The following is a 13,078-nucleotide window of genomic DNA, read 5'->3' on the forward strand; positions in this document are numbered from 1 at the left end:
CAACGCCTCCCTCGAAACCTGCACTCTTCCCCGACGACTGGAAGTGCGCAGAAGTCAAGCCCCTCCTTAAGAAGCCCTCAGCAGACCCAATGGACCTCAAGAACTACCAACCCATCTCTCTCCTCCCCTTCAGGGCCAAAGTCACCGAAAAGTTCGTCAACTTCCAACTAACAAAATTCATAGAAGAGAACTCCATCCTCAGCCGCTCCCAATCCAGATTCAGCAGCAACCACAGCACCAAGAATGCCCTACTCGTCGCCACAGACGACATCCAAACACTTCTTGACCAAGGACACACTGCGGCCCTGATCCTGCTCGACCTCTCTGCAATCTTCAACACCTTCTCCCACTGCACTCTCACCACCAGACTCCACGACGCCGGCATACAGGGGACCGCCCTCGACTGACACCGCTCCTCCCTCACCGGCAGAACCCAAAAAAATCAGACTTCCACCCTTTCTCTCCGAACCCACAGTGATCAGCTGCGGAGTACCCCAAGGATCATCTCTCAGCCCCACGCTTTTCAACATCTACATAGCCCCCATCGCCGCCATCGTCAGACAGCATGGACTCTGCATAGTATCCTACTCCGACGACACCCAGCTCATCCTCTCCCTCACCAAGGACCCCCTCTCCATCAGACTCGGCTTCCAGGAAGGAATGAAGGGTGCCGCAACCTGGATGAGCAGCAGCTGCTAGAAGCTCAACTCTGAGAAGACAGAAGTTCTCGGACCCTCCCCCTCTGCATGGGACAGCATCTGGTGGCCCACAGCCCTCGGCTCCCCTGCCACTCCCACAGACCACGCCTTGAATCTCAGCATCATACTCGACTCCACCTGCTTTAACACCCTCCACGTCCTTCGCAAGACCTTCAAAATGGATCCCCCCTAATCAAGAAAGGCAGTCACCCACGCTCTCATAACCAGCTGACTGGACTACGGAAACGCCCTCTACACCAGGATCAACAAATCTCTGCTCCGCAAGCTCCAGACCATACAGAACACCGTGGCCAGACTCGTCCTCGGCATCCCCCAACACAAACATCACCCCACACCTGCCAGACCGCACTGGCTCTCCGTCAAGAAAAGTGTAACCTTCAAGATACTCACCACGCCTACAAATGCCTCCACAACATCGGTCCCTAATGCCTCAACAAAAGAATCGCTTTCCACGTACCCAAGAGAAACCTCTGATCCGCCAACCTTGCTGAAACCCCAAGCATCCACAGAGCCAAAACAGGTGGAAGAGCCTTCTCCTACGTCACAGCAAAGACCTGGAACAAGCTCCCCATCAACATCAAACACGCACCCACTCTGCACATCTTCAGGAAGACCCTCAAAACCTGGCTCTAATGACTATCCGGAGCCTCCTCCCCCTCCCCCTCCCCCCAAGCGCCTTGAGAGCCACACGGGTGAGTAGCGCGCTTCACAATTCCATCATTGTTCGTGGCCCATACGAACAGATTAATAACCTGGATAATAGGTTCAGAACACAGATTTGTTCCAACATAGATATAGCCCTAGAGACAGCAGTTACACAAAACCTCGGCAGCAGTCAGGGCTGATTCTGACAAGGCTTGTGATACAGATGGACTGCAAATGGTGCAGGTGGCTGAAATGGAACATTTTAAAAGAAGGGTTCAACCTACTGATAAAAGCCCAACTAGGTCACCGTAAATGATCAGCTAGCATAGAAATTCAACATTCATCCACAGGAAGCACAAGGCAGGTTGCCCTGAATTAATTACTATTTATATAGCTCAGGTTATAAAACTAGCCAGGTAATAAAATGTCCAGATCTAAAACATTGATAGTCAAGCAGAGTCCTCTATGCTGACAACATGCTGATTTAGTGTAGGATCCCTGACAAAACTATGCAAGAACTAAGTAAAATGGCAGAGACCCAAAGAGTTCTACCTAGTTACACAATTTACATAGAAAAGACCGATTAATAATTGTCAGATTTGGGGGCGTGGTCACGGAGGCGACCAAGATGGCCGCTTTCGATTGAAGCTCCGCCGACCGGGCGACCTACCTTCACCATCCTGAGGTCCTGAGGCGGTTTTAATCCAGCTACTCCACTCCATCCTGCAATTGCGGCGATTCGCTGCCATCCGACGCCGTTTTTGGGTCCGTGGAGGCACCGGAAGGGCTCTTCTGGCGGAGGAGCGAGACCGCCACCCCATCGGCGTCCGCTCTCCCTGCGCCCGGCCTGCTGGTGAGTGCTGCACTGGGGGCGCGCCGCTGGACTACTCTCGGCTTCTTGTGGCGCCGGGGGCTTGGGATTGTTTGCCGCGGTCCGGCCCTGGGGTTTGCCGGCGCCGACTCCGGGACTCCGTTACTCACGGCTGCCTTCGGGCCTAGCCAGTGAGACGGAGCCGGGGCCTCGGGTAACGGCTAGCCCGGGCTGGGCTCAAGGGACGGTCCGACCCGGGCGCCGCGGGAGGGCGTGTGGGCGCCCCCGGGGGCTGGCGCTGCTGCACGGCCGAGCGGCCCCGCCTTCCCTTGGTGTCCTTCTCTGATACCCACTGGCTACGAGGAGTGCGGGGAAGACTAACTGCGAGGCCCCATTTCCACGGCCCTGGCCGGCCATTTTGACTGGGAGTTGCGCTGACACTGCTCGGAGTGTCCTGGCGCCCATCTGCAGTTGGCAATCACGAAGCAGTGACAGACCCACTCTTTGCACGAAAATCGCACTCGGTGGCACTGAGCCCTGATATACACCGTTTCCATATCCTTGGAGGCAGCCTGCTCGCCGCACACTGCGCCTACTTGCTGTTCCTGCTTTCCTGCGGCACTGGCAGTCGCCCTGCTCCTGGATTCCTGCCCACACCGGACGAGTCTCCGGCCACCATGGGGGAAAGAGACCCCAACTAACGGAAACTGAGTTTCGACAAAACCTCCATGCTGACTGCGGACACTGCAACCGGCTCCTCATCTGACGCCATGCCTCCCCCTCCCCAGGACAACGCCACTGCACTGGTTGCTACCATGATGGCTGAGATGAGGGCTGGGTTCCAAAGATCTAGATGGTAGGTTCGACACTTTGGAACAAAAGCTGCCCGATCTAGGCTCTAAAGTTCAAGTGCACGATCGCAGACTAGATGTGGCTGAATCTCGCGTCTCGGACATCGAAGATGCTGGCGCTAAAACGCTGAAGCGCCTCGAACGCGTCGAAAAGATCCTAAAAGAGGTAGCCATAAAGAATGAAGACTTAGAAGCGCGCGGACGACGCAACAACGTTCGCATATTAGGTGTGGCAGAATCAACCCAGACTGGCCGGATGGACGTCTTTGTGGAGAAGCTTCTCATTGAACTGTTTGGCAGGGACCAATTTACCCCTGGCTTTGTGGTGGAGCGGGCCCACCGGTCTTTGGGTCCTCGACCGAAGCCGGGACTGCCGCCACGGCCCATCATCGCAAGGATTATGAACTTCAGGGACCGAGATGCAGCCCTTCGTGCAGCTCGAGAGAAGGGGGAGATAAGATGGCAGGGCGACTCACTCTCCTTCTACCCAGACTTCACCGTCCTGGTACAAGAAGCGCGTCGAAAGTACACTGGAGTTAAAGCTACTTTGCGCAACTTGGGCCTTAAATATGGTATGATTTACCCGGCGCCCCTCAGAGTGGAGGTGGCCGGCAGAGCTCGCATATTTGACAATCCGTCGGAGGTGCAAGAGTTCTGTCATTCCTATGAATCTAGAGATACCCAGAACGCGGGCAACTCCAGGGCCCGTCACCGCTGCAGGGCGACTCTCAGAATAGCGTGGATCTATTCTCAACCTCAGGCCATGGCTGACACTTGTATTCTCGCACAGACATTTGCCTCTGTAGCCTTGAAGTTTGGCACTTTGTCTCAGGACCCACTGGAATGATCACCTGAATTTACGATCATGGTCTAGCCCGGGGGACGGGGCGTTACCACCCCCTATGGTGTTTGCCCTTCTAATTGGGGAATTTGTTAATTTCGAAGTGGTGGGATTGGTTTCCATTATGCTTGTTCTGCTTGTGAGATGCCATTATGCCGCCACGATGGGTTGGGTGTTCCTCTTTGGGGTTTCTGAGAGGTTGGGTGGGGGGTGGGCTATGGGGTTTGTTTGGTTTTGCTTTTTTTGGAAGTGTTCCGAAGTCATCATAATCCCGAATGTTATATTGAGCTACGCGTGTCATGGGTCACCTGCACTCGTCCATCACTCATGGCCAGGCTAGGACTGCAGGTGCTCCCCTCGGCCCCATCGTTGATGTCCTGGAATGTACGGGGACTGAATGATGCCGGGAAATGCAAACAAGTGTTTAATTATGTTGCCAGGCATAGGATTGATGTAGTCTTCCTTCAAGAGACTCATTTGACTGCGGAGACCGCTTCACAGGTAGCCAGGGGCTGGGGCGCACACCGCTTTTTTTCCCACTACACTAGATATTCCAGGGGGCTGGCTATTAGTATACACAAGCGGATACCTTTTGTTCTTGCACACTCCGTTATCGACAAGGAAGGCAGATATGTTATCATCTCGGGGACCCTCCTGGGCCACAGGGTCACGCTTGCTGGTATTTATGGCCCTAACACTGACACCCCCACTTTTTTTCATGACTTCCAGCTACACCTATTGCAATCGGATCCGGAATTGTTGCTCCTTGGGGGTGATTTCAACCTCCTATTTAATTTTTCGAGATAGCACTGCAACTACCCCAGACACCAGGCCTCACTCACGCCCCCCGTTTTGCGAGACATATGCTCACATTTTTCTCTCGTAGACATTGAAGCACAGTTACACACCTCCACCCCTGCTTGCACCCACTATTCTGGGTTCCACGACACATGGACGAGGCTTGACTATTGGCTTATCTCCCCGGCGGTGGTTGGGTGGGTAGGAGAACTCCTCACACTCCCCCGTACACTGTCAGACCACTCAACTGTAGTGCTTAGATTGTAGATCCCTCGGGCGGGAGGATATGAGTGGCAATGGCGCTTCCCTGGGAGGGCTTTGTCGGACCCTGTTTTCACTGAGACAGTAAGACGCCATTGAAGAGTATTTTGAGCTCAACACGGGCACAGTTGACACCTGGGCTGTCCTATGGGAGGGATTTAAGGCAACCATTAGGGGCGTCTGCATTGCTACGCATACTGGGGTGCTGCGCGCTATACGTGCGACCCTCACGCGGCTTGAGCGTGACATCGCGGCGCTGGAGATGTAACAACTCCGATTACACACTGCGGAGGGGGACCTTAAGCGCCTACAATTGCTGGTGGAGTTTAGGGAGGAGGCCGATAGGGAACTCATGTTCCTGACTAGAGCACACACTGCTAGGCAGTATGGGGAGGGTGACCGACCTGGCAGGGTGCTGGCACAATTACTTCGCCCCCCAAGCGCCTCTTCCTACATCACGACTCTCGTGAGCCCAACGGGAGACGCGCTACACACTACCCCTGAGATTTGTGATGCATTTTTATCTTACTACACTACATTGTATACATCCACGCTGTCAGACGATGCTGCTGATCGTGGTGATTACCTCAATGAGATCGCGATGGTATATTTAGATAAGTGGATGATCGACTTTCTGGCAGATCCCATTACACCGGACAATGTGGTTGAGGCCATAGACTCCATGAAAGGGTCCTCGGCTCCTGGGCTGGATGGGTTTTCGGCCGACTTTTATAAAGCCTATAAGGATTCATTGGTTCCCCGCCTGGTGGAAGTCTATGCGGAAGCACTAGAAACGGGCTGTCTTCCCCCTACACTTAGAGAGGCAGTCATCGCTCTACTCCCCAAACCGGGTAAAGATGCCACTCTCTGCGGCTCCTATCGACCGTTATCTTTACTGAACCTAGATTACAAAATTCTGGCGAATGTCCTCGCCATCCGCCTTTCGCTCCTCATGGAATCCATAATCTCCCCTGCCCAATCAGGCTTTGTCCCACACCGCTCCACTTCTCTAAATCTTCGCACCCTCTTTTCCATTCTGCACCGTGTTGACCCTGACGTCCCGCCGGCGGCGATACTACTGCATGCCGAGAAGGCGTTTGACTCTTTAAAGTGGCCTTTTCTTATGCGCCGTATGGGGATACCCGAATGCTTAGTAAATACGGTGGAATTGTTGTATACCCTCCCTGTGGCTCGACTACGCCTAAATGGAACAGTCACTACGCAGTTCCGCCTGGCGCGTGGTACGCGACAGGGCTCCCCCCTGTCGCCGCTCTTGTACATATTGGTGATGGACCCGCTGGTCCGGCATTTCCAAGAGAAGCATTTACATCGAGGCCTCCAATTTAGGACGGGCCCGCTCTTGATCTCGCTTTATGCGGACAACACCATCCTCTATGTCCGACAGCCCCAGTCCAATCTTGAGCCGTTGCTATTAGAAATTACCAGGTTTGGCAGGTTCTCTGGCCTCCGTGTTAACTGGCATAAATCCGGATTATTCCCACTCACGCCCAGTACGGTTGAATGGCCATGCCCCTTCACCTCACATGGAGCCGGAATTCTGTGAAATATCTGGGCATCCATGTGCATTTAGATACAGCATCCATTATTAGACAAAACTACGGCACGGCGCTCACGGCCCTGGAAGGACAGGTTGAGCGTTGGATTTGGCTGCCATTGTCTATGGTAGGACGTATCGCCATCATTAAAATGATTGTATTACCGCGGTTTTTGTACTTGTTCAACAATATACCAGTGCCCGTCACGAAAACTTTTTTCATACAACTACGCTCGCTGTTACTGAAACTGGTGTGGCGAATAAGTTGCCGCAAGTGTCCTGGCAAGTGCTGTCGCTCCCATATGAGCGAGGGGGCCTTGGCGTTCCTGATTTTTATCTTTACTTTCTGGTGGCACAGTGCTCCTACGCGCACCCATGGTTCCACCCGGACGCCCGGATCCCTTACTTACGGCCGAAGGCCGACTTGGTTTTACCGGGCTCGCTATCCACCACCTTGCCGTCGGGCTTCCCTAGAGATCCGCGGGACATCCAAACGGTTTCATCGACCTGCTGGGCGTGGGGTAGACTTTCCTCAACTGTATTCCCCGAACCTTCCGTTATCCAATTCCATCTGGCTACCAATCACTGGAGAATCAGTGGTGCAACACACGCTATCCAAATTTCTTATGACTACCATTGGAGACCTGTTCCCTGACGGCCATGCGTTCACGCTTACAGAAGACCATCGCTTTATGGTGCGGACATTCATGGATTCGTTCGTATTGACCAGAATGCGCTCGCTCCTGCGCGCCTTTCTCCTCGTTCCCATTCCCTCCCGAGGAAATGACTCCCCTCACATTCATTATTCAACATACTTCGGGCACCCATTTAGTATCTAAGCTATATCAAATGTGCTGCGACCTCCTCCCCTCCAGAGATCATGTGGTGCGTGCTGCCTGGGAGGAGGATTTGGGGGAACACCATTACTGACGACCAATGGCAGTGGTGCTGCAGGGCAACGAAAGACATCTCTCTTAATAGTAAACACAAACTATTACACTTCAAATTCTTACGCAGACTGTATTTCACTCCAGCGAGACTTCATAGAATAGATCCCTCACGCTCCCATGCATGCCCCAAATGCGGCGGCCCTTTTGCGGATTTTGCACACCTTTCATGGTCCTGTCCCACACTACATGGTTATTGGTCCCAGGTCCACGACACGCTCAGCGACATGCTACACTTAAACCTGACTCCGGTCCCTGAAATTGCTCTTCTGGGATATGTAGCAGAATTCCCGATGACTGTACGCAAATTGGCGGCGTTAAGTTTCTTATTGGCAAAAAGAGAAGTGGCATTGCGGTGGTGTGACCGACGCCCTCAGCTACACAGCTCCTGGCTCCGGAGTTTGGCGCAATGCAATACCAACAGCACTGAATACTCAGCCATGGTTCCCTCTACTTCCAGACCTGTCGACATTTGGGGTCCATATCGCACGTATGTTGCTGGCGCAGTGGATGGATCTCAGTCCCCTCCCGCTCCTGCTATGGCCCCCGAGGGAATTGGTTGAGAGATGGTGGGAAACACGGCCCCTCGGCCCTTGACTTTTATTGCTTGATATACTATGCTACTGCTTCCTGCCCGATGGTCTTGCAGTGAACTGGAGAATGTATTATACTATCGCGCCCCTTCTCCCCTGTTTTTACCAATGTCTTTTGACTGTGCTCGTACTGCTATGATTTCTGTATGTGTGACTTTAATGATATCGCTTGACTCAGATATATACTGCATAATGTATGCTTCCTATTTGTTTTTGTATTTCTTTTGGATAATGACAAAAAGGTAAAAAAAAAATAATTGTCAGATTTATCAGAAAGTTTACCTAGTACGGGAAAAAACTGACTACTTAGCAATGCTATATTATAGGGTATTTATACGGCACAACATACACCCACAAGTCTCTTGGCACTACAGCATAGAGGAATACAAATAACGGGGATTATTATGTTACAGGAGAGCTCAGAGTTCTTTCTTATAAGCAAACTATGTTGGAGAAACCTTCAGATCATTAGGAAAAGCGATTTTGTACTATAAATATTAAAATATGCCAGGCAAGCCAATTCCCTAAGAATCAATGAAGTGCATGCTAAGTACTTGAGTAACTGCCCAGTTGAGGTGGTTGTAGAGACAATGTGCAGTATTCAAGGCAAGGCTCCTGCAGATCTTAACTGTGAAGGCACTTAGAACAACTTTTGGAAGTATGGCACAATTTGGATTAATCCCAAAGACCTGAGCTCAAGTGAACTGAATTTTAAATCTAGTCGTGAAGAGTTCCCAGTCCCTAGTCCAGGGGTCTCCAACATTTTCTGTAATAAGAGCTACTTGCGTTCAATAAAAACCCTCAAGAGCTACTAACATTATTAGAGTTGCTTTAGTGACCACATTACAAAAGACTACATTAGTAGCTACCATATGCAAGATCACCAGCAATAACCTTCTGTTGACAACAGGGGTGTGAAAAGCACTTTGTCAATCTGGAATGTCTCTGCATGGATCAAACATAAAAGCCATATTTGCAAAACCCCTGGTACTAAGTTAATTAAATTATTAATAAGTCTCCTTATGTTTTATCACTCAAATAGAAACTTTTAATATATTTTGGAAATTCAATAATTTTTTCTCAAAATATCAGAGTTCAGGTTCTTAAAATACACACATTCTGTACTTGACTACACACGTTTCAATTTAAACAGATTCAGTCACCAAAGCGAACGCTTCTAATTTAGTACTGTGGTCTGCACAGAAGGAAGCCACTTACAAGCAGGTGGAGAGTAACTCATGGGCTACTCGTTGGAGAAGCCTGTCCTAATCTCAATGGCCCACATAAGATACTGTAAAGCCTGAAACATCTTTAGAGGGAACATCATTCATCAACCAAATAAGAAACCTCATACCTGCCCCATCAGCCTATATGCACAACCTTGATATGCCGGGACACTCTAGTGAAGAAGTCTGGTTTTCTGTTGTCCTCCAGCAAGCATCTTTGATAAAGGTCAAGGTGCTAAATGTTTATTTTTTTACTATTCAACCTAATGGTTAAAAACTTTGCAACTCAAAGAAACTCTTACTCTCTTATACTCTCTTAATATTTATTCCATTCACAGATAAACGATGAACAGGATAATATCTCTCCAAGCACAAGTTTTCTCTACATCTCCCATATATTTTACATTTTTTAGGTTATTAGTTAATACATTTGCCTTAAATTGGACTAGACTGATTAGTTATTTACCTGTAATTCCAGGGGAATACTTAGTCATAACCACAGAAAAGTCCCGCCGATGCACGGGGACCATGGAGCACATAACGTATACAATATATATGTATGCTTGATCCTGAAACGTACTATTCCAAAACATGCATTATATATATATGTGTGTATATATATATATATATATATATATATATATATATACATACAAACACACTTCAAATTACATAGAAATTTTCATTTAAGATTAACCACACACATTCAACATTTCTGCAAAACAGAAAATGCAAACGTTAAAATGTAAAAAAACACATCCTTTATTTGAAAGGAAAATGGTAAGTGAATGAAAACCATGGTTAGCCAATAGGCTGTACTGAAAACCATAACAGAGAAAAACTGGCACCGAGCCTTTAAGACCTCCAAGAACTCCTGAATTCCATCATTATTATACGCTATCATCCTATAAATACATTAAAATCCTAGTTGTAGTTGGTCCACACCTTCTCTGTCAAATCATTCTTGCTCCATAAAATCCCATAGAGATATAATGCAACACATATAGAGACCGGCTTAGAACCGGTCTTGCTGAACAGAGTGTGTTGCCTTTTAGGTCTTTTATTAAAGATCTGCATTATCTTCTCAAAAGGTAGGATTACGATCCTAAAGTAGGCCTACTGATTTCTAACAAAAAAAGTCCTACCTTCTTTAAACTGCATGCATCTTACTATTTAAAAATACTCACTGCCTGCCCTACTTTAACGTGTGTTAAATCTTAACATTTGCGCCTGCATTAACGCACGATAAGAAAAGCCTTAATGGTGATTGCAGAACGATAAGCATACTTACATTTGTTTTCCGTGACTAGATCATTGATAGAAAACTTCAATTTCAACCCTGAAAAATAAGGAAGAAAATCTTGAATATCTGACATTTTGCTTTTTAAATTTTAAAAAACACACGTAATGAAAATGTTTTGGTTTAAATGTACTATCTTATCATGTCCGGATAGTCTTTCCTTATGAGACATTTTCACCAAAATTCTATACATTTAGATTTGCAGTAATACAATCCATGTTTTGATTCAACCTGATACTCCGTATATTTCTAGGTCAAAACCTGGGATGTAGTCTGGTGTCAACTTTTTCTACTAAAAGCATAAACCCATGCAGCTTTACATCAAACAAATCAAAGTTGAACCTATCAACAGACTTCACAGTCTGACCACCAAAACCGAACCCTAACATCCTATTTCTTTACTGCCCATCACCATAAGGCGAGGGTGTGGTAACTGGGCTGTGTCTAAGAGGGTGACTGCAATGACAATGGAATGTCATTGCTGTCAGGCTATTTTGTCATTGGTGGGCCTGGAATGTTTAGTTTTGAAATGTTAGAGCAGTTATAGATTTAAGTTGTTGGGAGATGGATGGGATCTTCCTTTCCTCCTAATAAACTTCAACTCAGCCTCAAGACTATCTTTTACTGAACCATCTATTGAGAATCTTACACAGGCGTAGTCGGTAGCTCGAGGAACCAGCTCAAGTGAAGGAAGAAAACCAACAAAACACAACAGGACTACCAGTTTCCTGGAGGACATTTCTCACAGTACGATCACTGGGAGGTCATGAATTTTTGTATTTAACTTTATCGCGCTGATTCTGATGTTGCAGTAAATCTTTTACTGCTCTATTAGCACGGCTGCTTGGATTTCCCTTTTCTTCCTGTTTGGGACACCAAAGAGTCTTGGCTGCCTAATCCTGAGAAACACACTGTACGTTAAGTGCCCCATTACTTTATAACCACGACCTATGGGTAGAGAGAGATTGCGAACGCACACCCCAGCGCGATTACCCCACGCTTCACCACTTCAAATTCCACCGTTGCAGGCGCACTCCTCCTCCAACTGCGTGTGTAGAGAGTTCTGTAGTGGGCACACGGAGGGTGGAGCACAGCGGCAGGATCCCTGTATTGTTTCCACGATCACAGAGGGGTCAGGGTTGTCATGTTCGATAGTTGCCAGAAGCTATTCGCTCCTTGGTAAGAGGGGCTAGTAGTGGCATTGTGAGCTAGCTGGACTAATATATCCTTTGGGGGGGTCTGGAATCAGTCTGGACACAAAATACCTTAGTTTATGTTGTCTAAACGTGCAGATCCTATATAGATTTGTAGGACCTACACAACACAATCTTTAGGCAGCAAGAGAAAAAGTAAACCTTATCATCACAGGTGTGGTTCTCAAAAATCCGGACCCTGGTGTTTTCCCGATATCGAGGTCCAATACCCGTGTCACAAAACCTCAACGCACCAAGACGATTTTGGTATCTATGAACCGATAATAATTAGGACATCATTCCTATGTATTTGCGTCACAATCGAGGGTTGCCAACACCCCAAAATTGTAGTTTCCGTCCCCATCCCTTAAACTCCATTTTGTGAACGGCATCCATCTTGCATCTTGCCCTCATGTTAAGTCAATTAAAGGTCGAGCTTGATCAAAAGGGACACGTCCACCTTTTCGTGACTTCCCCCTGACCTGTCCCAACTGACTCCATGGCCTTAGGCCAAACCTGTTTGGGCAGCTCCTCGCCCAGTGGCCGAACATGATAGCATCAATACATAACATTCCACAAACCATTCACACATACAGACCATGCTTTCTGCAAACATGCACCTGTCCACATTCCTTGTTTATGGCCAGTTTTATGACTGGGTTGTGCCTTCCTTTATTAAGGTTTCATCGATATCTGATGGGAGTTCCAGGCCTAAGTGGGTAATCTATCAACAAACTGGACATCTAAAATATGGGCTTGCTTACATGACTCTGCTCTTTGTATTATTGTAGAAATGTGTATAGCCATATCATAAACTCAGGAATTCTTGCTTGCAGCTATTATTTTTGTATATAAGGAGACGGCTGGTTCTGTAAAAACGAACAGTCTCCCGAGAACCTACTCTCCGTGCAGTGTACTTCTGGGACACGTGTTACTTGGTAGCTACCAATAAAACTTGATCTTTGACGGTAACTAGAAGACTCCGTGTTTGTGGTCCGGAACAAGGGAGAACTCAGAGGTCCTCGGGTGCTACCCCCTGGCACCACCGGGTTCCTAAAAACCCGGAACCTCAGTTGGCGCCCAACTCGGGGCGATATCAAGCGGTGTCGGTCCAAGCCAGATGTTCGTGAGGAGCTTCGTGTGAGAATTCCGGAGGACGGCCAGCCACTTCAGCGACCCCTGTATGTCGACGTGGTTCCGAAGGTCTTTGCTACGAGGTTCCCCGCGTCCCGACGGCTACGAAGGACTGCTGCCCTGACTATCACCTTGTTTTGGACCCAGTGATCTTTGGTAGAGCGAAACGATAGACGAGTCTTCTAGCGACGTCACAGATCTTCA

General features: G+C 48.5%; 1 protein-coding gene across 8 annotated transcripts in view; it reads right to left on the reverse strand.

The window, feature by feature from the left end:
• ZNF644 (zinc finger protein 644) overlaps positions 1–13,078 on the reverse strand; it is a 679,952-nt gene that overhangs the window by 508,615 nt on the left and 158,259 nt on the right. For all 8 annotated transcript variants that reach the window (XM_078646188.1, XM_078646205.1, XM_078646197.1 and 5 more), the window contains exon 2: positions 10,539–10,586. The gene's annotated coding sequence lies outside the window, so the exon portion shown is untranslated. The remainder of the gene's footprint in view (positions 1–10,538; positions 10,587–13,078) is intronic.

Source organism: Lissotriton helveticus, chromosome 1_1, assembly GCF_964261635.1.
Source record: "Lissotriton helveticus chromosome 1_1, aLisHel1.1, whole genome shotgun sequence".
Classification (NCBI taxonomy): Eukaryota; Metazoa; Chordata; class Amphibia; order Caudata; family Salamandridae; genus Lissotriton; species Lissotriton helveticus.